General features: G+C 39.8%; 1 protein-coding gene across 35 annotated transcripts in view; it reads left to right on the top strand.

Annotated features, from left to right (window-relative positions):
• The first annotated feature begins 1,065 nt into the window (after window positions 1–1,065).
• The window catches only part of MAP4 (microtubule associated protein 4), a 234,822-nt gene continuing 207,917 nt past the window's right edge, over window positions 1,066–27,970 (top strand). For 10 of the 35 annotated variants that reach the window (XM_056805219.1, XM_056805234.1, XM_056805231.1 and 7 more), the window contains exon 1: window positions 1,208–1,335. The gene's annotated coding sequence lies outside the window, so the exon portion shown is untranslated. Of the gene's footprint in view, window positions 1,336–2,299; window positions 2,460–2,769; window positions 3,224–3,373; window positions 3,765–27,970 lie in introns of those variants that run through there. The other 25 variants (XM_056805244.1, XM_056805243.1, XM_056805240.1 and 22 more) reach the window with 11 other exon arrangements.

Raw genomic sequence — 27,970 nt, 5'->3', positions numbered from 1 at the left:
CTTTTTTGAGCAGGTGAATGAGTCAGAAGCCTGCTTTAGGAATATCACTTTGGCAGTTGGATGTAGAAGATGAATTGGAAGTTTTCAAGATTCTATTACTCTTGGGTTAGGATCAGATTCCTCATTTGTGATATGAAGAGGATTGGCTAGATCACTTGTTCTCAAAATGTGGTCTGGGAGTCCCTGAGACCCTTTTCAGGGGTATCTGAGAAGTCATTATGATTTTTATGACACCAAAATATTGGCTCAGTGGATAGAGAGCCAGGCCCAGAGACCTGAGGTCTTGGGTTAAAAAATAACCTCAGACATTTCCTAGTTGTGTGATTATGGGCAAGTCACTTAACCTCCATCACCAAGTCCTTCCATGCTCTTCTGTCATGGAACCAGTACTAAGTGTTAGAAAGATTCTAAGACAGAAGGTTAAAGGTTTAATACGAGTGTGTATCTAATCTACATAAACAAAAGCTCTTTTGGATCCTCAAAAAAGTGCAAAGAAATCCTGAGACCAAAAAGGTCAGATTTAGGACTGGAAGAAGCTCTAGAGTGATAATTTGTCCAGGGTGTCACACAGCCAATAATGCGGGTTGGATTTGGACCCAGGTCTTTCCAGTGGTAGTACTCCCTGTTGTTTTAGGGTCTTATAAATCATTTGCTTAGACTCTCACAAACATTCGGTCAACCACTCCGGGAGGTGTTCTTAGTCTCACGTTCATTCCTACCCATACTTTCTATTCTTACTTTCGAGAGTCTCTCTCTAGGTCCATCCTCTTTTACCATTTAGAGACCTTTAGTATCGTGGTACCTTCTGGCCTCGGTTTTCTCCTCTGTAAAGTAGGGGAACTGCACTCGATTCCTAGGATTCTTCTTTTACTCTCCTGCCCTTTCCACAGCTAGTCTCTGCATTCCCAGAACATTCCCTTGTCTTCCTCCTCTCCAGGCCGCTGCTCCTCCTCCACTCAGTGGCTCTGGCTGCCCCCTCCACCTCTCTCCCTCTTCCCGGGGCTCCTCCTCATCCTCCTCCTTCTCAGTATGAGACAAGGGAAGGGGGTGGGAGGCCGGGAGAGAGGGAAAAGGGAGGGGGAGTCTCCTGGAGGTCTGATTGGTCAGCCACAGACCCGGTTCTCCTTTTCATTGGGCCGCAGGGCGCGGGTCTGCAAGGTAGGGTGCGGCCCGGAGGCTCCACCCTCAACCCCCCCAACCCCGCGCCGAGGACGAGGAGGAAGTGGCTTCCCTTTTCCCCGCCCTCGCCCGCAGCCCCCTCCCTCCCGGCTGGCTCGGCTCTTGGCTCGGCGGCGGCGGCGGCGGCGGCGGCGGCGGGAGCGGGAGCTGGAGCTGGTAGGTGGAGGACTGCGCCAGATCAGGGGGCTTCCCCCTCCTTCCTCATCCCTCTTTTCTCACATCCTCCTCCGAGGGCTCTGACCCCCGCCGTCTGCATCCATGGGTTCCTTCAGTAGTTGCTGCGGGGCCAGATGGGACTGGGCGGGGTGGGCTGAATCTGGGGCTTTGGGGGCGCAACCCTAGTCAGGGACGGGGCACCCTTAGCAGGCTGGGAGGGGGCCCTCTTGCAGCGTGACTCTAGGTGGGGTGGGGGCGCTCCTGGAGCGTGACCTGGGATAGGGAAAGGGGCCCTTTCAGGGCGTGACCTGGGGCGGGGAGGTGCGCCCCTGGGGCGTGTCCCTAGGCCAAGAAGGGGCTCCCCTGGTAGAAGGGGCAGAGGTGCTCCCAGGGCGTGACCCTAGGCGGGGAGGGAGAGCTTCCAGAACGTAACCCAGTGCTAGCGTGTCCTGGAGAGTAGGGGAGGGGGCGCCCCAGGGGCATGACCCGGAGTAGAGAGGGGGCGCGGCCCGAAGGGGCTGGGGAGCACCTTGGGGCGTGGCCTTTGGAAAGACGAAAGCGGGGCAACCTCTTAGGGCTTGATTCTGGGGCTCTTTGCCTTAGGACTCCACCTACGGAGCTCCCCAGGGGCCCTTGGGATGGGGCTGGGCACGTGGGTCCTGGACAGGAGTGGGGGAGGGTCTCCTGTGATGATGCGGCGGGATGGAGTGGGCTACGTGGTTTGGGAGTGGGGGCGGGCAATATTGCCCCAGGAAGGGTGGGGTTAATGGAATGGAGCTAAACGGTCTCACGACTTGGGGGTAGCGGTTTCTCAGGGCAGTTTGGGGACCACATCACAAAAGGGTGATTTGACATTTGGCTGTTAATTCAATTAAATGAACATTTATTAGGTGCCAGTCACTGTGCTAAGCATTAGCAGTCTTCTCTATATGGATGAGGTTGCTATTTCTCCAATTGTCTTTAGGCCGTGTACAGTGATTTATTGTAAGAGAGAAGTCCCCACTGTTAACTGTGAGCTCAGTCATACTCCTCGAGAAATGCCGTGGGTCAGGGACACCTTGAGGACTTAATTCGGGTGAAGGGATGTGCGATTGCTGCACAGACTTGGCATCATTTCGGAGGAGGTAGTGATTTGCCCCTGGAATTTTTTGGGGGGGGGTGGGGTGAGGGGAGGAGGGTTGGATGCTGACTGAATTCTGAATTTAGCTCTTGGTAAAGTTTAATGTACACGATTCTCTCCTGGAAAAGCCGCTCCTTTTTTTTCTTCCCCTGGTCTAGTTACAGTATCACTCTCCAGGGCCTCTCACCACTCTCCTTGTGGTTGCAGTCCTTTGCAATGTGTGCTTGCCTCGTGTGTGTGTGTGTGTGTGTATGTGTGTGTGTCTCCCGCCCCGTTTCCCGGCTTGCTGCACTTTTGGCAGCTGCCTGTACTCTTTCCCAGGGATGGTTGTGGCATTGCATCAGGGGGTATTTGTGCTTGTAATTTGGTCATCCGGCCCGGGATAAGGGAGAAGCATTTGCTACAGATTCCGGCTCCCACCCCCCTCCCCCAGGCTAGAGAAAAATGGGTGTGGTGAGTAGATACAGCTGACTCCGGGCCTATAGGGTAACACAGCCCAGTCATCAGCCGAGAGAGATTCAAACCCAAGTAGCAGCAGCTATTTTTATAAATCAGCCTTGAATCCAGGCTGAGCGCTTGGATTTAGGGGGACCAGTTGTCATACTTTAACTGTTACAGGCTGTCTGTTTAGTAGAAGAGAAACTGAGTTGCTAAGCAAGTTGGGACGCAGCAAATATTGTCCCTGCCACTGTGGACTAGCTCTTTCCTCTAATACCCCCAGGCCCCGGGACTGAACTACTTTCTCTTTTGAGAGCTTTCCTAAATTTGGTAAGGATTAACGTCCCATTCTAGTCATTTTGCTTCGAGGGGGTGGGGGGTGGGGAAAAAACAAACAAAAAAATTTCTGTTAACTTTAACTCTTCCTTTTCAAAGGCTCTGAAAAACTAGAAAGTGAATTTTAAACCAATGATGATTCCGTGGGCCTCAACTCTAACCAAACTCATTAGAGACTGAGCAGAACTTCTAATTTTTTTATGTGATCATGAGAGAAATCCTTGTCGTGAAGAGCAGAATGGTACTGATATTCTAGGAAGGGGACCACTTTCCTTTTCTGGAGGTGTTTAGGAAGTAGAATCAATAATCAGGAAGTTGTTTGATGCGAATGAAATCAGAGCAGAGGAGCTGACTGCCCTTAAGGGATATTTTCATCTCTCTCTTAGCTTGGTGAGTCATTCATCTCCTTTGGAGGAAGATACCTATCACATAGACAGCAAGGCTTGGGTGTTTGTGGGACTGTCTCCTGGGAATACGATAGAGAAGATACAACTGGAAAACTCACTTTTGTGAGATGGTGGTATGCCTGAGGAAGGTAATTGTCTTGATGAGGGGCCCTGAAAACATGGAGTCAATTGAAGAAAGTGGGATCTACGGAGAAGAGATTTGGGGACAGGATAGGAGTGGACATTACATTTATTGCTTTTAAAATATGTGAAGGGTTATCTTATGGAAGAATTAAATTTGTTCTCCTTAGCCCAAAAGGGCAGAATTCAGAGCAATGGGTATAAATTCTAATGTGACTGTAGCCTTTTTGTAATTAATATTAAAAAGGCTCTTTGATGTCACATTTTTAATAAAAAGGACAAAAAAGTGGATTGAGTTTGACAATTGAGTCTATGGGGGCATCTAGATGCTGGAGGATATTTTGATTGTTTATTTAGCTCCATCATTTTGAAAAGGAAACCAAATAAGCTTCGTTGGCATGCTGCTTTTATAAAAGATTAGTGTCATACTGCTGATGCTAATTGTGTTGAGGACATTAAGGGCAAAGGAGGGATAGAAACAGCTTATTTGAGATATATAGGCAGATTAGACTCATTTACTTGTTTAATTCTCTAGACTAACTCATTGGTATAAATGTTTCAATTGAGTGCTGTGGAACTTATGTTGAAATTTTAAAGTATCAAAATCAGTCTTAGTTTTTTGATAGTGGAAGTTTAAAAAGATACTCTAAATCAGCCCCTGTGATTCTTTAAAAAACAAAAACAAAACCCTTACCTTCCATCTTAGAATCAATGACGTGTATTGGTTCTAAGGCAGAAGAGCAGAAAGGGCTAGGCAGTGGGGGTTAAATGATTTTTCCAGGGTCACACAGATAGGAAGTATCTGAGGTCACATTTGAATCTAGGACTTCCTGCTCTCTATCTATAGAGCCACCTAATCTCTATTATGCTGTTTCAAGAATTCAGGCTTATTTAGAATGTCTGTAAACACTTTGTTTTTAAACCCTTACCTTTCGTCTTGGAATCAGCACTAAGTGTTAGTTCCAAGGCTGAAGAGTGGTAAGGGGTAGGCAGTGGGGGTTAAGTGACTTGCCTAGGATCACATAGCTAGGAAGTAATTGAGGTTAGATTTGTACCCAGGACCTTGTCTGCAGACTTGCTCTCTATCCACTGAGCCTGGTCCCTATGATTCTTCAAGAATCTAAGCTTATTTAGAATGCCTTTTTAGAGATGATTTATTCTCATACCTTTATCTGCTTGGGAACTAAATTGTCATTTATTAATCTTTGCTTTAAAAGTACTCTGTACTCATTAATTCAAACATCTTTATATTTTAGGGATTTTTCATCTATTTCATAGTCAAAGTAGAGAGGTACAGTAATGACTTGTCCAAAACCAAGCAGGAAGCCAGTGACTATAACTAAGATCCCTGCCTTCTCAGTCCTCTGCTTTATTTCAGGCAAAGCAGTGTCCTCTGTATCAGATAACTCACCACCAGGTCAGCATTGTCAGTATAGATAAGATTTCCCTTCCGGGTGGGATAGCCTCTTTCAACTAGAGAAATTTTTGAGAGAGAACTCTCTCAACTAGAGAAAAAAATGAAAGATAAAGCAGCATTCTTATTCTGGACTTTTCCCAAATAATAATGTTGTTGAATTCTTAGTGTTCAACTCCTGAAAGGAGTCACCTAACTTTGGCTAGAGCACTTCCAGTGACAGGGAACCAATTAACCATGGACTCCATTATGTTTTCAGATAGCTTTAAATGCTATTTTCTTTTGTGATGATCTGACATTTTTTCCATCATAAGTTCTGTGCACATTGGTCCTAGTTCTGTCTGGAGCTACACATGTGCTTCATTCTTCTTCTTTTTTAATGTGACTACCTTTCACATAGTTCTCACCTTAGTTTCTGTTCCTCATATGATTCAGTGTTGAATTCTTGATTATTCTTCCCTTAATGTGTACCATCCATCAGCTCCTCTTCAAAGATAGTTCCTGGACTTGCACTTCATGCTCTTAGGTCAAATTTGACCAGTGTAGAGTACATTGGGACCGCTGCCTACTTTGTTCTAAATACTATACTTGTTGATTTTACGAACTTAAGTGTTGGACTTTACATTTGTTCCTGTGAGATTTCTTATTTTTTAGTTTTGTTTTTTTACTTATGTAGATCCCATTTTTATCTATGAAGATCAGTTTTTTACTTGATGGCTTATTGTTTCTCTCCCTCCTTTCCATCATCTCTTCTCCTATATATACTGCATTCAGATTTTCACTTTCACTTTGTTAAACTGTCTGAATTTCCACCAAGGAGATACTATCTTGGGTTGTCATTGGTAAGTTAACTTCATAAATTAGTTTAAGATTTTCCTAGTGCTTATATCACAATAACCTTGTGAGATAGGTAGCTCATTCCCATTCTAAACATAGTGGAATCCCTGATTTCATCTATCTGGGAACTTTCTTAATAGCCTAGAACAAAAATGGTCCTTGGTTTAGTGAGGTAAGCTCTAGGGAGTTGCTTGAGGCACACCCAGGTGAAGAAGGATTTGTAGCCAGGCTAACTTGACTGAAGACCAGCAAACAATCAGTCAGTGAACTTTTATTAGGTACTTACTATTTGTTAGGCATAAGACTATAAAGACAAAAGAAATAGACAGTCCCCAAGAAACTTACATTTTTTTTTGGAGAAAACTATAAACAAAGTCTAGTAGTAAGCTCATTATTATAAGCAGGGGGAATCAGAATATGCCCTATATAGAAGGTGACTTTTGTGCTGAATTTTGAAGGAAATTAAGGATTTCAACATGTGGAGATGCATTGCAGTCATGTGGGATGATGTTAGAGTTGGTGGTGTGTTCAGGGAACTGGAAAATGTATGGATAGACCAAAGAGTACTCGAAGAGGCATATGTATAGTAAGTCTGGAAATGTGGGCTTGGGGCCAGGTTGTGAAAGACTTTAATTTCCACTGGAGTTTGTTTTTTTATTCTAGAGGTGGTCCAGAAATTACTGGGGTTGTTTGGAGGAATGACATGGTTACAGATGGGCTTTAGAAATAGTACTTTGGCAGCTAGAGACTTGAGACAGGGAGACTAACTGGATTATTGCAATAGTCTAAGTAGAGGCTGATGAAGAGAGCTAGAAGTAATTTTCAGCTCTGGACTCCCTTGAGGTAGGGGGCAGCCTAAGGCAGAGTGCTGTAGTAGGTGGAGAATCCTTTGGGCAGTATGGTGAGGAGATAATGGGAAGAGGATCAAGCCCAGGAAGTGGAAAATTCTATTGACAAACCTTGTCTATCCAGAAAAGTGGACTGTGGGAGAGAAACTATTCTCTTCTACCTTAGAGATTGGTCCTATGATTTGACAGAGCAGAATAAGAGAAAGGCATTCCCTACTATATGCTGCCCTATACAGATTCCATCTTAGTTGTCCCTCATGACAGTCCTGTGAGGTGGGGGCTGTTTTGATCCCCATTTTATAGTTGAGGAAACTGAGGCAAGTAGATTTAATAACTTGCTCAGGATCACACAGCTAGTAAGTTTCTGAGACTGGACTTGAACAGTCTTCCTGACTGCAGGCTTAGAGTTCTTCTGTGGCATCTCTGTTTTCTTGTCATGGGGAACTCGTGGATGAAGAAACTGCTTATATCAATTCAGGTTGGCACCTTCTTGTCAACTTTTCTTAGAGAGTTGCCTAGAGCTCTGAAAAGTTAAGTGACTTGCTGACGTTATCAAACTGGAAATGTGTCAGAGGCAAGATTTGAACTTAGTTCTTCTTGGCTCCAAGCCTATTTTTCTGATTTACAATGCTATCTTCCTTTGGCAAAGTAGCCCAAGTTTCTAGGACCTTGAATATAGGTTTAAAAAACCTCTGCCAATTGTTGCTATTTAAATAAGTTTTGGTCAATTAGGTTTTAGGCTCTCCCATTTTTATAATAATGTGTTATTTTCTTCTGTATTCCAGAGTTACAATTGGATTAAAACACAACTTTCTCTCTCTCTCTCTCTCTCTCTCTCTCTCTCTCTCTCTCTCTCTCTATATATATATATATATATATATATATATATATATATATATATATATATATATATATATGACAACTACAATCCTTTGTAATCTGAAGATTCAATTTCAGTTCATGTAACTAATTAACTTGAATATGCTAGTTAACTACCTTTATGTTTGAAACTCCCCTTTTAGTTTGGAAACCAGGTTTACCCATCTTTTTCTTGCTGGTTCTTGAATAAATCACAGAGAGTCAGGCCTAACAAGACTATTCATTGTCTTCAAAGTCCAAGATCTGACCCACTGTTCTTTTCTATCCTTTAGCCTGTCCTGACACTTCTAGGCTTAAAAAAAGATTGGTGTTCAAAAAGCATTACTGCTTTCCAGTTCCAATTTATATTTAATCTGACACTGTTAAAATAATTAAAAAAAAATGATTCTTCTGTGTACTGATCCTATTCCAGAGGTATTGGTGAATCATTGATAGTAGATCTTAGGGGACCAAATTAAAACTTTTTTATCTTGTTCACTGGCTTTTAAAAAAAACATTCAATACTATTATCAGTTTGGGGCCTTGGCAGCTGCTAAGCAAGATTGTGAATTCTTTGGAATAGCTGAACAATTAAAGACTTTATTATGTAATTGAGTAGTCAGGATAAATGTATTCTTTATAAACTATTCTTCATTATCGCTAGAATGAAATAGGTATATATGACAAAAATATTGTCTTTCAGTCTTTTCCACAAAATTAATTTCCAGGATATAAATAAGGGACCTCTGACATGCTTTGACCCTCTAAAGATATTTTCTAAGTCAACATTTGAAAAAATGTTTGCCAGACTTTTTGGAGTTGCTAGACCCTTATCCTTATTAGCCTGTTTTAATGACATTTCCGTGTTGTTCTCAATTTTCCCTCCCTGACTGACCCCCATCCAAAAAATGCCATTTGGCACATTTTTCTTATTGCAAACTCATTTAGATTTGCAAGGGATCTTGGAGATTGTCTAGTCAACACCATATTTTACGGGTGAAGAAATAAAGCAAAATAAAAGGTTTTGGGATTTTGCATGTGCATGTTTGTGTTTGCAAAAGCAGCATTGGAACTCATCCTATGAACCTGAAAGGTCCTGGAGACCATAGCATAGGAGCAAACACTTGTCTAAGAGTTCAGCCTCTTCCCTGAAAACTGAAGGAATCGGACATAGGCCGCTCTTAGGGCAACTTCAAAAGGGATTCTCCTTGGTAGGACCAGTCCCTAAGCTGAATATCTAGACAAGCTCACGGATTGAGAATGCCTTGTGAGATGAGAACGAAGTAGAAAACCAAACCCGGGAAGGCCGCCTGGTTCTTTGGATTCTGGGATGCAGCATGGCAGGCGTTGTCTCTGGGCCTCAGGCTCGTAAAGCCCTGGTCCTGGCTGTTAAGATGGGAAGCCCTGAACTTGGCCCAGACGTTTCATTTGTTTTTTTGGGAGCCGTGATGGCAGGGCTTTAGGCAAACATAGTTATAATTAAACAGCAAGATGAGCTCCTGGAATGCAGCTAGTCACCTAGCTCTTTGCCACACAGCTCCATTCGGGGGAACGTGTACTGAGAAGGGCTCACAGCAGGCTACCCATGCAGCTGTTGTTTGGCTCCCAGAAATGGGGCAACTGCAAGGGGAGAAGGCGGAGGAATGCTTGAAGGACATACTAAAGCACAAGTTACAGCGCTGCCCCACAGAGGCCGGCACATAGGCAGGCTTTGGGTGAGGAGCAGAGCCGGCGGCCAAGGGGACTGACTTGCAAAGATTGACTGCAGCTGCAAACTAAGGGACCATCCTTTGTCCTTCGTGGTGCTGGCTGGGATGGTGCCTTTTACGGGGAGATGCCTATTTTCCCAGGTGAAGCCCTTCTGACATGATTTCTCTTACACCTGATGTTTTTTGATAAGTTAGCTAATTTGATGTTAGTTATTGGATAGTTAAGTAAGCAAGAACAGACAAAAGTTAACTGCAGGAATCTGAAACCATATCTGAGGGAGGCAGCTTTTAGGACTGCCCAAGAGAGCTCAGAGCCGTGGCAGAGCTTAATATCCAGAGAGCCCCTGGGAACAAAGTGGAAAACCAAACCAGGAAGGCTTTTGTCTGCTTCACTCAAGCCCTGCCAACAAACTGGAATTCCTAGAATGGGAGTCCTTCAAGGCTTAGTGTAGGTTCTACGATTTCTCTTCTGCAGACCCTCTGCCCACTCCCAGAAACTGGTATCTTCCTTCTGGATGTTGCAGTATACTTCTTTCCATATAATAATTTAGTGGAAGACTCATGACTAATCTTGTGTTTCTTTTTTCATGATATAATATTAGATTAAATTCAATTATTTGAATATCTACTACATACATAAACTATGTGCGAGGTGCTCCAAGGGATACAGGACAAGTATAAGACATGCACTGGTGGAGCAAGATAAGACACATACCAAATATTAAAATCAGGATTTAAGATAGTATATAATTAAGTGTTATAGAGAGGAATATCTGGTGGAGAAACTGATGCTGTAATAGAAATAAGTCGAAAAAAGAATAAACAAATAATTAGCTCTGGTGAGGGATAAGTCTAAGTATTTCAAGTGGTTATTAAAGAATAGGAAATATTTTTTTAAATGGAATAATAATAAACGTTTTAGGTGATTGTTAATAGACTACATATTTATTACTTTAACAATTATTTGTTTGAATTATATCCAACAGAAATTAATTCCATACTATTAGCAATGATTTGTGCCAAGCACTTGGAAAACAAATGTGGGAAGTGAAGAAGTGGAGGCAAGGAATCTAGGCAACTTTTTTTTTTTCTGGTGGTTTAACCATGGAAGGGAAAAGAGAGGTACCACGATAGCTTGAGGGAATGGTAGGATCAAGTGAAGATTTTTTTTTTCCTTTTTAAAAACCAGATGTTATATTTATGCCTTTTAAAAACTTTAGCCATTTTCTGCTGGTCTCTCCCCCACTCCCACCCCCACCCCTTTCCAGCTTCTTATATTCCCTTGAAATAAAGAAATATAGTTAAGCATTTTGGTTGTCTCTGAAAATTTATGTGTACCTCATTCTACACTCAAAGCCCACCATCTTTCCCTAAGAGGATGCATTTACATTTTATGTTTTGGCTTCTGGAATCAAGTAGATTGATCATAGCAACATCCTTTAAAAAAAAAAAGGCTTACTTCTGCCTTAGAATTGATACTAAGTGTAGGTTTCAAGGCAAAAGAGTGGTAAGGGCTTAAGCAATGGGGGTTAAGTGACTTATCCAGGGTTGTATAGCTGGGAAGTGTCTGTTTGAACCCAGGACCTTTTATTTTTGCTATAAAGCAATTAAACTTTTGATAAATTGTAAAAACAAGTTTGTTCCCAGGGAATTGTTGAGGAAACAGATTGTACTTTTAGTAGGAGAAAGAACTTTCTTAACAAATGATGTTGGTCTTTTAGGGAATAAATGCTTAAGTGACGTGGCTTTTTTCTTAGAGTATGAGGTGAGGTACTTTGTTAAGAGGGAGGAAGTAGGTTGTGATATGGAGGGAGAAGGGAGCTTGAAGAAAGAAATTTGGAATAGTTGTTGAGGAACAATATGGCAAAATGAAGAAGGGAATAATAAAAAGATTTGCCATGCAGCACTGAGGGTTCGATTAAAGTTGGGCTATAAATTTGAAGTGGATTTAGTCAACATGGTTATATAACTTTCAGCAGTATGAAAATAAGACTAGAGAATATGGTTTCAGTTGGCAAATAGCACAAGAGTTCAAGGGATTCCAATATAAAGGAATGATATATAATTGAGTTGGTCAAAATTTAAGAGATTTTGCCAGAATATTGGTGATGGACTAGGATGATGGGGATCGATAGAGGTGATATGAAGATGAAGGAAATGTTTAGGAGGAATGAGCCAAGCAAGGGTAGAGGTAAATGGGCAGTTAGTTATGATCAGGGAGAGAAACTTCGGTGTTCAGGATCTTGGAAGTAATACTATACTCTAAGAGTAGCTGAAAGGGAAATGGAGGTACCAGGAATGAGAATGGAGATGGAGGAACTGGACAGTCAGAATGTGTATGAGACCATCCTTTGGTATATTTAAAAGCTCAAGTATGAGGGAAAGAGTTGGGTGGAAAAGAAAACTGTGATCTAGTTTTGAGCTCTGAGAGAGGGGGAAATAATAATATATGAATGTAATAATACTGTCCACCAAGAAACAATGAATAAAGAATTCAAGGAAACATATGAATTGCTGTAGAGGGGAAGAAAGTAGGACCTAGAGAACCATATACACAATGATTACAATTACTACACTAAAGCAATTAAACTTTTGGTAAATTGTAATAAACAAGTTTGTTCCCAGGGAACTGTTGAGGAAACAGATTGTCCTCTTGGTAGAAGAAAGAACTTTCTTAACAAATAATGTTGGTATATTAAGGAATAGCCTCTCTTGTGAAAGTCTTTGGAAGACCAAGTTCCTCAAAGTCTTTGAATAGAATTTGAAAGCCCTGGTATTTGGTAGTAGAGATTCCTGAATGGGGAGGCCTTTAAGGGCCTTTGCAAATCCTAAAGTACTAGGAAATAAACTTTGTATTTAGCTTTTAGAACAATGCTCTCCTCAGCCCATTTAGTAGTGAATCTGAGTTGTTGATAGTCTATTTTGTTTTTAATATTTTATTTTCCCAAATTACATGTAATAACAATTTTCAACATGATTTTCAAAATTATAAGATTCAAATTGTCTCCCTCCTTCCCTCCCCTCTCAGATATGGTAAGCAATTTGACCTGGGTTATACATGTATTATCATGTAAAACATTTCCATATTGGTCATTATTATAAGGGAATACTTATATAAAACCAACCCCCTCCAATAAAAACACAAATAAACTGAATTGAAAAATATTATACTTTGATCTACATTCTGACTTCAACAAACAGTTCTTTCTCTGAAGGTGGATAGCATTGCTTATCATAAGCCCTTTGTCCTGGGTCATTGTGTTGCCAAGAGTAGCAAAGTCACAGTCAGTCCTCAGAGGATGTTGCTGTTACTGTGTACAACATTTTCCTGGTTTTACTTATTTCACTCTGCAGCATATGTAGGTCTTTCCACCTTTTTCTGAAATCATTCTGCTCATTATTTCTCATAGCACAATAAATAGTATTCTATCACCATAATGTAACCCAATTTGTTCAGCCATTTCTTGGTTGATGAGCATTCCCATGATTTCCAATTCTTTGCTGGTTGGTCGTCTATTTAATCTAGAGATTGTTAATCTAAAGTTATACAAAGATCCAAGGTGGTAATCAATACTCCAAGTTTCTTTGGTTTGCTATGGTTGTGGTGTGATGCAGATTCCATGATCTAATCTTTTGCAATGGGTTGGGTTTTGTTTTTAAAGTACAATTAAAAAAAATTTTTAGTGTTTTTTTCTCCTCCTCTTCCTTCTTCCTCCCTGACCCTCCTGAAAAAAGGAAACCAAAACAGCAATGCCTTCTAATATAAAAAAAATTGTTTAGTCTTGGGAAAGATAAGCAAAATGGACTTTTCCATGTTGTATATATACAGGAGGGAAACCGATCAAGAGAAATCAATTAATGTTAGTGACCAGTCTGAGAAAGCTGTTCAAGCAAAGTATCTATGACTTGCTTTAGAGATCTGATGTACATTGTTAATAATGTAATTCATTATATATTTTATATATATATATATATATATATATATAATATATATATATTATATATAATTATAAGTGCATATTGTGTTCAAGGTACTTTAGCAGGCACTGGCGATATAAAGACAAACTTGAAATAGCCCCTGCCTTTAAGGAGTTTAAAATCTGTTCAGTGGTGGGGATATCATATGCATACAAATTATTCAAAGGAATGTCCAGAGGGAGAGGACATTAGCTGAAGGAGTCTGGAGACATCTTTTACAGGGGGTTGTATCTTGAGCTGTTCTTTTAAGAAAAGCTCTGGGGATCATAAGAAGTGAAGGTAAGGAAGGCGTGCCATCTAAATATGTTGGGTATCTCTTCTGCAAAAGGCACAGGGAATATCATGTAAGGGAAAATGGCTAGTTAGGCCAGTTTGATTGGAATGGAAAAAGTAACTAAAGGGGAATAGTTTGAAATAACACTGGAAAAGTAGGTTTTATTTTTTGTATTTGTGTTTCCAACATCTAGTACACTGCCTGATACATAGAAGATCCTTAATAAATGTGTATTTTAAAAAATGTATTATTTATATTTAAAATTTTTTTCTTTTTAAATTTTGAGTTCTAGATTCCTCCTACTCTTTCCCTCCCCACTGAGAAGGCAAACAATATATTATCAGTTATACATGTTAAAGTCATGCAAAACATTTCCATATTAGTTATATCGCAAAAATAAACCCTCCAAATAGGGAAAATTATACTTTAAATCATACTCAGAGTTAATCAGTTCTCTCTATGATGATGGATAGTAGTTTTTTCATCATGAGTCCTTGGAAAATTGTCTTGGATCATTGTATAGATCAGAGTAACCAAGTCTTTTCATAGCTGATCTTCATTATAACATCGCTACTGTATACCATGATCTCCTGGCTTTTCTCAAATTTGCATCACTTCATCTGAAACCATCCCACTTGTAACACAATAGTATTCTATCACAATTATATGTCACAACTTGTTCAGCCATTTCCCAACTGATGAGCATCTCCTCTATTTCCAATTCTTTGCCCCCACAAAAAGAGCTACTATAAATGTTTATGCACGTATAAGTCCTTTTCTTTTGCTTTGGGATACAAACCTAGTAGTGGTATTGTTGGGTCAAAGGGTAAACACAATTTTTATAGCCCATTGGGCAAAGTTCCAAATTGTTCTCCAAAATGATTTGACCAATTTGGAACTATGCCCAAAGGGTGCTAAAAGACTGTTTGCCCTTTGATCCAGCCATAGCAGTGCTGGGTTTATACCCCAAAGAGGTAATAAGGAAAAAGACTTGTACATGAATATTCATAGCTGTGCTCTTTGTGGTGGCAAAAAAATTGGAAAATGAAGGGATGCCCTTTGATGGCTGAACAAATTGTGGTATCTGATGGTGATGGAGTACTATTGTGCTCACAGGAATAATAAAACTGGAGGAATTCCATGTGACCTGGAACAACCTCCAGGAAGTGATGCAGAGTGAGAGGAGCAGAACCAGGAGAACATTATACACAGAGATGGATATACTGTGGCACAATCAAATGTAATGGACCTCTCTATTAATAGCAGCACAATGATCCAGGACAATTCTGGGGGTTCCATATCCAGAGGAAGAACTGTGGGAGCCGAAACACAGAAGAAAAACAACTGCTTGATCATATGGTCCAATGGCGATATGATTGGGGATGTAGACTCTAAATGATCACCCTAGTGCAAATATCAATAATATGGAAATAGGTTTTGATCAAGGACACATGTAAAACCCAGTGGAATTGCGTGTTGGCTATGGGAGGGAAAGAACATGACTCCTGTAACCAAGGAAAAATATTCTAGATTGACTAATTAAATAAAATTTAAAAAAATGATTTGACCACTTCAATACACCAGCAGTTCTTTAGTGTACCTATTTTCCTCTCATCTCATCCACTATTTGCCATTTCTATAGGTGTGAGGTACTTCACAGTTGTTTTAATGGAAATTTCTCTAATCAGTAGTGATTTAGAGCACTTTTTTCATTTGATGATGATAGCTTTAATTTCTTCTGAAAACTGTCTATTGACTAATTGGGTAATGGCTCTAATTTAAAGAATTATTTCAGTTCCATACTTAGTATATATTTGAGAAATGAGACCTTTATCAGAAAAACTTCACGTAAAATGAAGTAAAAGGTATTATTTTATTATCTGTGGTACCATGGAGTTTCCCTGATTACCTCTTTTAATTGGGTCTAGTTTTGCTTTTGTTTTGTCTGAGATCATGATTTCTACCCCTTCCTTTTTTTATTTTGGGTGAAGCATATTAGATTCTGATTTCTTAATCCATTGTGCTATCCACTTTGTAGACTAACTCATTGGATTCACATTCACAGATATGATTACTGTGTATTTCCCTGTATCTCTTTTCTTGTTTCTTTTTTTTTCTCTTTTTAATCCTATCCTGCCTCAAAAAGTCTTTATTTTGTTTCTGTTGACTGCCTAAATTTGCCCTGCCTTTCATTCCCCACCCCACCCCCCCTTTAACTTTTCCCCCTCCTGTTTTCCTATTAGGTGTGCAAGAGGGAAAATTATGAGACTGGCAAAAGTAGTAGGGGAAAAAGATGGAAAAATAGGATATATATTATATACGTATAATATAAGGCCAAAATTCATTCTTGCCTCAGTTTATCAAACTCTCCACCCACTAACTTAAACATATCATGTCTCAGGAGCCAACTGTGGCTTTCTATTTTGCCTGAGCTGCCCAGGGGGGCAGTCCAGGGGTCAGTGCAAGGGACATCCGCCTGCCCTGGTCTTGTAATCTTTTGACTTTTGCTGCCCTTTTCCAGCTGCCATTCTATCCTCATGATGCAATTCACTCAATTATTTCCGTCACACTGGTGAGATGTATTTACATACATATTCTCTTCTCTCTTTGAATCAATTCCAGTGAGAGTAAGATTCAAGCATTCCCCTTTTTCCTCTCTACTACAAAAACTCTTCCTCATGTGACTCTTTTATGTGAGAAAATTTTTCCCATTCTTCTTCCTTCCCCTTTCTCTTGGTGCAAACCCTCTTTTTCATCACATCATTTTTTTTTGTGATCATTCCAACATAGGTGACTTACAGCTATTTATGTAAACTCCTCTTAACTGCCCTATGATAACGTTCTTAAGAATTACATATCTCATCTTTCCATACTGGAATGTAAACAATTTTAACACTGAGTCCCTTATTATTACTGTTTTCTGTTTGCCTTTTGATGCTTCCTTTGAGTCTTGTCTTTGCCACATTTTTTATTCAGTTCTTGTTTTTTCATCAGGAATACTTGAAAGTCCTTTATTTCCTTAAATACCCATTTCTCCTCCTGAAGGATTAGGCTCAGTTTTGTTGGGTAAATTATTCTTGGTTGTAATTCTAGTTGTAATTGTTTGCATTCCAGAATATCATATTCCAAGCCTTCTACCCCTTTAACATGGAAGCCTTTAATTAAATCTTAGGTGATTCTGACTGTGACCCCACAATATTTGAATTGTTTCTTTTTGGATGCTTGCAGAAATTTCTTCTTGACATGAGAACTCTGGAATCTAGCTATAATGTTCCTGGGAGTTTTCATTTTGGTATCTCTTTCTGGGTGTGATTGGTGGATTCTTGCAGTTTCTATTTTATCCTCTGGCCTTAAGATATTGGGGCTGTTTTCCTTAATTTTTTTAAAAAATATAATATGTAGATTCTAGTCTAGTAGTGTAATAATTATTGTATCTCCTGGGTTTATTTTCTAGGTCAATTCTTTTTTTAAACAAGATTTAACATTTTCTTTTTTCCATTTTTTCTTTTACTTTATTGTTTCTTGATGATTCATAAAGGCATTAACTCAGTATAAAACTAATGCAGTTTTAGGCAGTTATATTTAGGCCTAACTTATTTTTTTAAACTCTTACTTTCAATCTTTGAATCAATATTGTGTATCATCAGTTCCAAGGCAGAAGAGGGGTAAGGGCTAGGCAATGGAAGTTAAGTGACTTGTCTAGGGTCACATAGCTAGGAAGTATCTGAGACCAGATTTGAACCTAGAACCTCCTGTCTCTAGGCCTGGCTTTCAATCCACTGAGCCACCCAGCTGCCCCTTGGGCATAACTTTTAGGAATATAATAAAGTGATACTCCTTTTTTACTTTGCCCTTTTCTCCAAGGCCAATACCCTTGATCCCTTGACCTCACAATGGAGAGAGTGTCAGGCCTGAAATCAGGAAGACCTGAGTTAAAATACAACCTCAAGATACTTAATAGTTGTGTTACTCTGGGCAAAGTCACTTAATTCTGTTTGCCTTCACTTCCTCATCTATAAAATGAGCTGAGAGAAGGAAATGGCAAACCATTCTAATATTTTTGCCAAGAAAACTCTAAATGGGATCATAGAGTCAAACACAACTGAAATGACTGAACAAGTTATTGTATATATTGTTTTCCTGGTTCTGCTTATTTAATATCAGTTCATAGAAGTCATTCTGTGCTTCTCTGAATTCATAATGCTTATCTGTTCTTAGAGCAAGCATATTTATATTTCATTATAATCTTGTGTACCACAGTTTTTTTAGCCATTCTCCAACCATTGGTATCTGCTTTGTTTCTAATTCTTTGCCACTCTGAAAGTGCAGCTGTGATTTTTTTTTTGTATGTGTGCCTATGGGGTCTGTCTTTTTGTCAGCGACCCCCTTTGAGCACATGCCTAGTTGAGGAATCTCCAGGCCAGTGATGGTGAGCCTTTTAGATATGGAGTGCTGTGTCCCTCCCCCTTTGAGTGTTGGACAGGCCCTGTCCTCCCCCTTCCCCACACACAGGGGAGGGAGGAAGCTCCCATTGGGCTGCTGGGTAGAGGGGCAGGTGAAGTTAGGAATGTCCTCAGCAGGTGCAGAGATGGGGAGGCCTGAGAGCTCTACTCCCCTCCCGCTCTGCTACCTGTGAACCACCCACCTTACTCCTTGAGCACTCTCATTGGGCTGCCTGGTGGAGGGTGAAAAATGTCATCAGGTGAGGTGGGGGGGGGAGCAGCTGAGCCTCTCTAATAATCAATTTAGGGAGCAGGTAACTGCATGCCCACAGAGAGAGCTCTATGTGCCATCTTTGGCATTTGTGCCATAGGTTTGCCATCACTAGGCTAGGATAAAGGGTTATGGACATTTTAGTCACTTCTGTTCATAATTAGTTTTCCTAAATAGTTGTACTAATTCACAAGTGCTCCAATAATACATAAATGTGCTGGGTTGTAATCCCTCCAACACTGACTATATCATTTTTATCATCTTTGCCATTTGATTGGTTCCGAGGTGAAACTTTAGGGTTATTTTGATTTACATTTTTCTCATTAGAAATTTGGAACATCTTTCATATGGGTGATGAATTGTTTGCAATTTCTATTTTGATATTTGTTTATATCCTTTGACTACTATTAGGGAACGACTTTAAGGCTTATAGATTTCTGTTGGTTGGGGCATATGCCTAGGTGAGGAATCCTATATATCTTATCTATATAGCTAATATCAAGATGTAAAGATTTTTTTCCCCATGTGACCAAAGTGATATTCATATAGCATAGGTCTTACTATGTTATACCCCTACTTAACTAATAAATTGTTTTCTGGCACCTCTAGGATCACATATACTTCCAGTAATTCAAAACCCTTTACCACCTGTTCCTATCCTACCTTTTCCAGTCTTAACTATACATCACTCCCTTTATGTATTCTGTGGTCCATCCAAACTGGCCTTCTTACTGTCTTCTACATGGGGCACTCTTATTTCCTATCTCTTTTCTTTTGGGCTGGTTGTCTCTCATGTTTAGAATGTCTCCCTCCCTCCCTCCCTTCCTCCCTCTCCCTCCCTCTCTCTTCTTTTGTTGTTCTTCAGTAGTCTCAATCCTCTCTGACTCTTCCTGACCCCATTTGGGATTTTCTTGGCAGAGATACTGGAATGATTTGCCATTTCCTTTTCCAGCTCATTTTATAGATGAGGAACTGAAGCAAATAGGGTTAAAGACAGTCACACAGTTAGGTGTGATTTGAACTTGGATCCTCCTGATTCCAGGCCCAGCACTTTATCTACTGTGCCACTTAGCTACATCTCTTCTACCTCTTAGAATTTCTAATTTCTTTCAAAGCCCAGATGAAATACTATAAAACAAACAAACCCCAAACCTTACTATATATTGGTTCCAAGGTAAAAGTAAGGGCTAGGCAGAATGGGTGTGTTAAGCTACTTACCTGCCACGCAAATATTTTGTTTCTTTTTTCTTTAAAGCCCATACCTTTAATCTTCAACCTAATACCAGGGTTCCCCAAATGTTTTACACAGGGGGCCAGTTCCCTGTCCCTTAGACAGTTGGAGAGCCCGACCAAAAAAAACAAACTATGAACAAATCTGTATACGCTGTCTGGGATAGAGGAGGCTGCAGCACTGGCTGGGATGAGCCTGTCACCCCTTGCACAGGCCCATCACTGCCACCACTATACCAGGCAGCAGTATACACAGGGTGGAATCTCCTCCTCCAGATCACTGCTCACCATGCTGATGTCTTCCATTGTACTGCCACATAATCCTTTGTGCAGCGCCTTGTTCTCATTCAGTTACTTTGAATGCTACAAGGTGCCATGCAAAGGATTATGTCACCGGAAGTAGTACTGAATGTGAGTGATGCCATGCTTTGCAGTGCCGCCACATACAGTACTCACTGACCACCATTGAAAGAGGGAAGTGCAGTGGGGGCTGGATAAATGGCCTCTGGGGGCCACATGTGGACCACTGGCAGTAGCTTGGGCACCCCTGCTCAATACTCTGTATTTGGCAGACCTAGGGCAAGTCTTCTCAGCTGTAAAATATGGATAAAAAAACCTATTTCCCAGAGTTGTGAGGATCAGATGAGAAAATATTTGTGAAGGGCTTAGTATGGTTGGTAGGTGAAACATCTCATATCAGATAATATTTTTAAGTGACAAAGAAGAGAAAAAATAACTGATAGAGAAAATCTGAAAATACGTGCAATGTACCACACTTGTGGAACTATTTATTCTATATATTTGTATATTTTCACATTTATGTTTATATGTATACATATATGCATGTTTTCTTATCATTTATAAATCTCAGATACTAGACCATTATCAGAGAAATGTGATACAAAGATTTTTTTCTCATTTGACCATATCCCTTTTTAACCTAATCCCTTAACAAAACTTTTTTGTGCAGAATTTTTTCAGGTTTGTTTAATCATTTTTTAAATTGAAAAAGTTTGTTTAATTAATTTGTTTAATCATTTTTATCTATTTTGTCTTTTATAATTATCTCTATACGTTATTTGGTTAAGAATACATCTCCTACCCATTGCTGTGGTAAGTATATGATCTGCTTATCTTCTAACTTTTTTATGGTGCTATCTTTAATATTTAGATGATATCCATTTAAAATGTATTTGCATGTATGATATAGCTTGGTAGTATCGAACTCAAAAAGAAATGGGGCCACTAAACTTTACTTAACAATCCCTGATGCCATATTGACTTAGAAAAGCACAAATTGACATTATCTGTGTTCTATTGTACTTTTATTTGTTAAATATTGTACTTTATTTGTTAAATATTTCCCAAGTACATTTTAGTCTGGTTTGGGCTTCCTCTGGTATAGGGTGTTGATCTAATAAGCTCAATTTCTAACAGACTACTTTTTAGTCTTCCCAATTTTATTTAAGTGAATTTTTTCCTAAGTAATTTGTATTTTTTGCTAGTTTATCCAAGGACATTGAGTTACTGAGTTTTATTATTTTTGATTTTCCCTTGTCTCTTCCATTGATCTGCCTCTTTCTAATATATATTTTTAAAATTAAGTAATCAAATGATTTATCTTAAGAATATTAACTGGGAAAAAACAGAATTATTAAATAGTCAGAAAACCCAATCTTTAAGGCAAGCAGTTCAGTGCTTTCCTCAAGGGAGCTACACACCCTTGTGGTGTACAGACTGGAGACTGGTTGCTCTGGTCACTGACCCCCAACCATGCTAGATTGACAACTCTGAGGAACAAAAGAATTTGGGGGATCTATACCATTTGGTGGATCCTGGGGCTGGGAAAGATGCTTGATTGACATTCCCATAGCTACTAGGAAATGGGTTGTTCAAACTATACTGACTGGATATAATTAAGCTTGGGAAAGGAATCATAGCTAGAGGCGCTAGGGAAGGGGCTACTTACAGGGATAATGAAAGGATGGTCACTGCCTTGTGTGGGACTGCCTGGGAAAGGGTCTCTGATATCTTGGGGAAGACTACCTAAAGCAAAAAGAGTGCTTAGCATTTGCTGAGTCCCACCTAATTGTCATTTACTGTAGGGTCCATTATTCTGTCTGAAACTGCTAGCCTGAGATTCCCTTTCCTGGTGGATTCTCAAGGGAACAAGTACAAGCTTTGGGGTCTCCAACTTACAACCTAGTCCTAAAACTTGGGGTTCATCAGCTCTTACTAGGCTACGAGTTTGGGGGTTTCTAGATTCCACGTTGACTAGAGTAATGTCACAAAAACAGAGGGTGGAGAGCTTTGTGTTGTTTTTAAATAAAGCCTTACCTTCCATCTTGGAATCAATACTGTGTATTGGTTCCAAGGCAGAAGAGTGGAATGGGCTAGGCAATGGGGGTCAAGTGACTTGTCCAGGGACACACAGCTGGGAAGTGTCTGAGGTCAGATTTGAACCCAGGACCTCCTGTCTCTAGGCCTGGCTCTCCATCCACTGAGCTACCCAGCTGCCCCCAGGAAGAGAGTTTTAATAAAGGCCAACAGTGCCAAAAAGTGTAGAGAGCTACAAGGAGAAAAAGGATTGACAAAAGACTAAATTGTGTAGTGCAGGAGCTCTTTGGAGAGCAGTTTGTGGACTGGTTGGGTTTGAAATTATGGTAAAGAGTTGAGAAGTAATTGGGATGTAAGGAGATTTATAGAATCTACTAGAAAGTTTGGCTGTGAAAGAGAGAGGCATAAAAGTCAAACAGATATAAGATATCACAAGCCATCTGATTTATAGGGTAAAGGCTGGAAAATTGACAAATGTTTAAGAGTTATTTAAACCTCAAAACAAAGGAAACTTCATGCATTAGAAATAAACCGGGAAGGGGCCTGAGTGGTTTCATTGTTGTCCAGTGGAGGTTAGGTATTTCTGAGTGCTAGCTCTGGGCTGTATTAGACCTCTTATGAAGGCTATTTAAAGTAATGACTGGATTTTTGGAACAGGTGCCTTCCAGTAAATATTTTTAGTTTGATTTAAAATCAAACTCTTGTATAAAAAGTTGTTCACTTGCTCATTGAGAATAAATGGGTCGACACTAAATGAAATATATGCTTTTAGTAGTTCTGTGAAATTTTGTCTTTTGTCAGTTAATTTAAATTCTAATTTTATAGCTTAATGGTCATGCATTGCTAAATGAAAATAACTATTTAGATTTGAAGTGGAGATAGCTGAGCTAGGTGGAGGTTAACTTGGAAGGCAGAGTGGAATTTTTGTTCCAAAAAGATGTTTTGAGGATGGTTTGATAGTTTTTTTTTTTTTTGCCCCTTAGTTATAAAAATCTTCCTTGCTAGTTATCAGAGGTATAATCATCCCTGGAGGTTGCCTCCTTATCCCCTTCCCCCAAAAGCCTTTAATAACAGACTTTTGGCTAAAATAATGAGGTAATGTCTTTCCATTGTACTGCTGCTCCCAAATGAGTCACTATGTTATGTATAATAATATACATACCCCAAAACCTGAAATCAGATGAATTAAAAAATAATTGCAAACATTTTAATTTCTGAAATACTGGCATAGTGTGGGTATTTTATGTGAGTTGTTCTTTAATCACAGAACCATGTTTTTAAGCTCTTTAGGTTTTGCAGTTCTGTTTTCCATATTTATGGAGCCTTCTTGACCCTTTTTTCATAACAGATGAGATTGGATTAGAAAATCTTTGTGAAAAGAAATGGATTTAAGTAGAGATTGAGATCACCCTTATTGGTATTTAAGGAATCTTACTGATGCTTTAAACCATATTATTTTATTACCATCTTATTTTCAGCAAGCATTTATTATGTGTGCTAGGGTCCTTGTATATACAAAGTCACAGTTTCTGCTTTCAAGGACCTAATAGGCAATAGTGGAAGCATGCACACACCTAAGGAAATAAATGAATCATTTTCATTTCATCTCTCTTCCTTCTCCCCATCACCCCTAGTAACAAAAATTTAAAAAACAAAAAGAGCAGAGGATAGAATTCCTCAAAGCCACCTCTGTTTGATTGTATCTTTGTGTAATATTCCACACCCTTAATGGCTTACCTTTGCACAGAGGGCAGGGTAGTAGCTTGCTCAAAAATTATAGTATTCATTTTTTTGTAATTACTGGTCACATTTTTGTAGTTATGTGTACATTGTTTTCCTGTTCCTGTTTACTTTGTTCTGTATTGTATCATAGAAGTCTCTGTATTCATTAGTCATATTCCATTACATTTCAGTACCAGAGTTCCTTTAGCCATCACTCAGTTGATGGACTTGATTGAAGCTTAAAAAAGAAACACAATGGAGTCAGTTTCTAATACTGCCCTTCCCTTGTGACAAGGTCTGTTTGCCTAATAGTTAAGTAAGAGAAACATGTGCGTGTGCGCATGTGCGCACACACACAGAGACCACAGACACAGAGTACTCCCCTGATAGCTTGTCACACTTCATGTCTGTCTACTCCCTGAAGAATCAAAATGGACCATTAATTTAAGCAGAATTCTGAGATCCATTAATGTTGTTTGCCTTTATTATTTTATATGTACCATTTTCTTCACTCTTTGTCAATTCATGACGTTCATTTCTATGCAGATGATTTTCAGAGCTCCAGGTCGCACCCTAAACTCTCTCCTGATTGTCATTCTCTCATCTTTGACTACCCACTGGACTAAAACTGGAGCTCCAATAGATTCTTAAACTCAGCATGTCCAAAATGACCATTATCTTTCCCCCAAATCTCCCCGTCTTCCTCTAATGCTTTTGAGGGTACCACTATCTTCTTGGTCGCCCAGAAGGGTGACCTAAGTGTCTGCTTTGACTGCTCACTCTGCCATATCTCATTGATTTACAGTCCCTGCATGCCTCTGTCCCTGTTCTCTGACACTGCCACCACCCTCATCACTTCAAGACCTATTGCAGTAGTCTTTCCCTCCCTCTCCTTGCCTCAAGTCTCTCCCCACTTCAGTCCATCCCCATCTCATCTACCAAAGAGATCTTTCTAAAATGTAGATCTGACTATGCTTCCCTCACTTTCTATTCAGCAAACTCCAGTGGCTCCATGATACCTCCAGAAGTAAACACAAAATCATTTATTTAGCTCTTACAGCTTTTCATAATCTAGCTCCTTTTGTACCTTTTCAGTCTCATTACCCATTACTCGTTGGCACATGTTCTAGACTATAGAGACAGTGACCTCCTTGCTCTTCTTCCCACAAGGTATTCTGTCTCCTGCCATTACTCTGGCTGTTCTCCCTCCCCTCTTCTTGACTTCTCTATCCTCAAGTCTCTGCTAAAATGCCACCTTTTGCAAGAAGCCTTTCTTGGTTTCTCTCCATGCTAGTGCCTTCCCTTGGAGATTACCATCAGATTACCCTGTATGTATCTTGTGGGTTCCTAGTTATTTGCAATGTTGTCTCTGCCATTAGAATGTAAACTCTTTGAGGGCAGGGACTAGTTTCTTTGTATCCCCCGTGTTTAACCTTGCCTGGCACTTGGGAAGCCTTTAATAAAAGCTGGTTAACTGACTTTTATCTTCCTCTCCTTCTAATCCCCCATAGCCATCCCTAAGAATAAAGGACTGAAAAAGAGGGAAAAAAGGTTCAACAAAGCCACCCAGTATATCAAAGTGGCCATTAGAAGCACTAGTCCATGCTTGTGGGCATCTTTTTGCATCTGTTATTTTGTAGCATTGAGTTTGTTTTGTTGTTGACTGTTTACTTTGTGTCACCGACCTGGCCCAACCTGCAACTATCACTGAAGACTTTGCCTCAGTGATCACGAACCATTATAAAGAAGCTGCTTTCTCCACTCCCACAGTCATTGCTTCTGGCTCGCTGTGCACTCCAGTCAAAGCTACCAGCTTCATATGTAGGATCCACTCAAAAAGCTTTCAGAGCTATTTCAATATCCTGGTGGATGACAGTTTGTAGAAAAAATTTACAGGATATTCTCATTTGAATTTAGCATTGTAGTTGCTGGAACTTGTGCATCTATGAATGAGACATCTATTTAAAAAACTATGAAACGAAAGCTTTGCATCTGTGTGTCCTTCCCCAATTCTTTTTCATTTTTTATGTTTAATGTTTGTGGCTGGAAGCCCAGTGCCTTGCACAGAGCAGCTACCTTGATATTTGTGGAATTGAATTGAGTCAAACATATTGAACATTTTCTTTAGGGGTAATGGGAACAGTTGGTTTTTGCTGCCTCCTGCTTTGTTGATCCTACCTTGTGATTCTTCTTGTTCATTTACCTGCTCCCTTGTACACAAAGAGCCCCTTCCTGGGTTGGCCTCTCACAAAGGGGACTTGTATCTCAGATACATGCATAAACCCTTAGCTCAGTTTTAGCTTTTTTGCTGTTACAACTTCTGGGTGGTTTCCCCCCTGTTGTTATTTATTTATTTATTTATTTATTTAAATTCTGGTTGTGAATTTAAAAGATTTAGAAAAGAAAAAAAAGTTTATAAAATTCACTAGTTTAGGATTATTTGCTGCCTCAAGAATGGAGATTTAAAACTGCTTTGACCTGGGCATGTCACTGAACCTCTCATTTTCGTACTCTGTAAAATGAGGAAGCTGGACTGAGTGGCTTTTAAAGGGTCCTTTTCCCTTTAAATCTTATTGTCTGGATCTCCTCTATTAGGTTATGTTATATATAAAACTATTTAACCTATGGGTGCTGTCCTCTCCACCATCTCACTAAGTGCTACCTCATAGCTATATAACAATAAAATTATTAATAATAATTATTAAAAAATAAATTAATAATTATTCGTTGACTGATTGGACCAGGGCAATTTGGAAAGAAACTTGGAGAACATGGGTTCAAATCATGACTGCCCCATACTATTGGTGTGAATCTCAACCTTGTGGAGTTCAGCTGAGGTGGCCTCTATGGTCCCTTAATAAATAGCACCAAAGGGGCAGCTGGGTAGTTCAGTAGATTGAGAGCTACGCCCAGAGATGGGAGGTCCTAGGTTCAAATTTGACCTCAGATACTGCCTTAACTGTGTGACCCTGGGCAAGTCACTTGGCCTCCATTGCCTAGCCCTTACCACTCAACTACCTTGGAATTGATACACAAAAGTATTGATTCTAAAACAGAAGATAAGGGTCCTTAAAAATAAACAAACAAATAAAAACACCAAGTCCAGGATCCTACAAACAAGAATTTATCTGTTTGTTTATTTATATGCACACTGAATCTATATTTCCAGGGTGGAGCAGAAAGGACTGGGGGACTAAGGACAGATTTCTTAAAGGAGGCAGCCTTGAGCTGACCCTCAGGGAGAGCTAGAGAGTTAGGTGATGAGGAAGGGGGAAAGCATTTCAGGCAAAGACACAGACAGAATCTGGAATATTGTGTACTGAAAATAGAGCATTGATTTGTTTGGATGAAATATAGCATGAGTAAAGAGAAGTAATAATTAGTTTGAAATGATACAATGGAATTTTTTTTCTTTTAAAATATATTTTATTTGATCATTTCCAAGCATTATTCATTAAAGACATAGATCATTTTCTTTTCCTCCCTCCCACCCCCCCCCCCCCCCATAGCCGACGTGTAGATCCACTGGGCTACAATGGAATTTTTTAAGAAGAGTTTTGTTTTTATTTTTCAATGGGGTCAGGATGTGATAAGAGATGTCCAAAACAAAAAAAGAAAGAAAGAAGGAGAAATGTATGCTGTTTACCTGGGTACTATTCTTTGGCAGTAGTGAGTTTAGGAGGAGAGGGGTAGATTAAGGGGAAAAGATAAGGAATTCTTTTTTTTGGCTATGTTGAATTTGAGATGCTTGTGGGATAGTAAGTGGAGATGTCCAGCAGACATTTGGAGATGCAGGACTCTGGAACTCGGGAATGAGAAATAAAGATTAAATATGTAGACTTGAGAGTCTGAATAGAGACAGTGATAGCAGAATTGAGGTGTTAAAAGGGATAAATGCTGGAATTAGGTGAGGAACACTTGAGTTTAAATTCTGCTTTGGACATTTTACTATATGTGTGACCTTTGCAAGTCATTTAATCTCTGCCTCAGGTTCCTCATCTGTAAAATGGGGGAGTTGGAATAGATGAATTCTAGGGTCCCTTTGAACTAGAAATCTATAATTCTGTTATCATTTGGGCACCTCTCCCACTCCAAACCTTCTTCCAGCGATTTAGCAAAAGAGACAGAGAGTAGGATTTGTCTGATGTTTTGGGAAATCGCAGAACAATGCCATGTGATGATTTTCATGAAGGAAGAGGATGGAGTCCACAGCATCCTATTCTGAAAAAGAGGTCATCAAGGTTGAGAACTGAGAAGCTACTATAGATTTGCTTTATGAACTCAATTTCAGAAA

Source organism: Monodelphis domestica, chromosome 7 (assembly GCF_027887165.1).
Source record: "Monodelphis domestica isolate mMonDom1 chromosome 7, mMonDom1.pri, whole genome shotgun sequence".
In the NCBI taxonomy this organism is placed as follows: domain Eukaryota; kingdom Metazoa; phylum Chordata; class Mammalia; order Didelphimorphia; family Didelphidae; genus Monodelphis; species Monodelphis domestica.
Note: the sequence above shows the minus strand (reverse complement) of the source record. Positions and strands in the feature narration are given on the sequence as shown.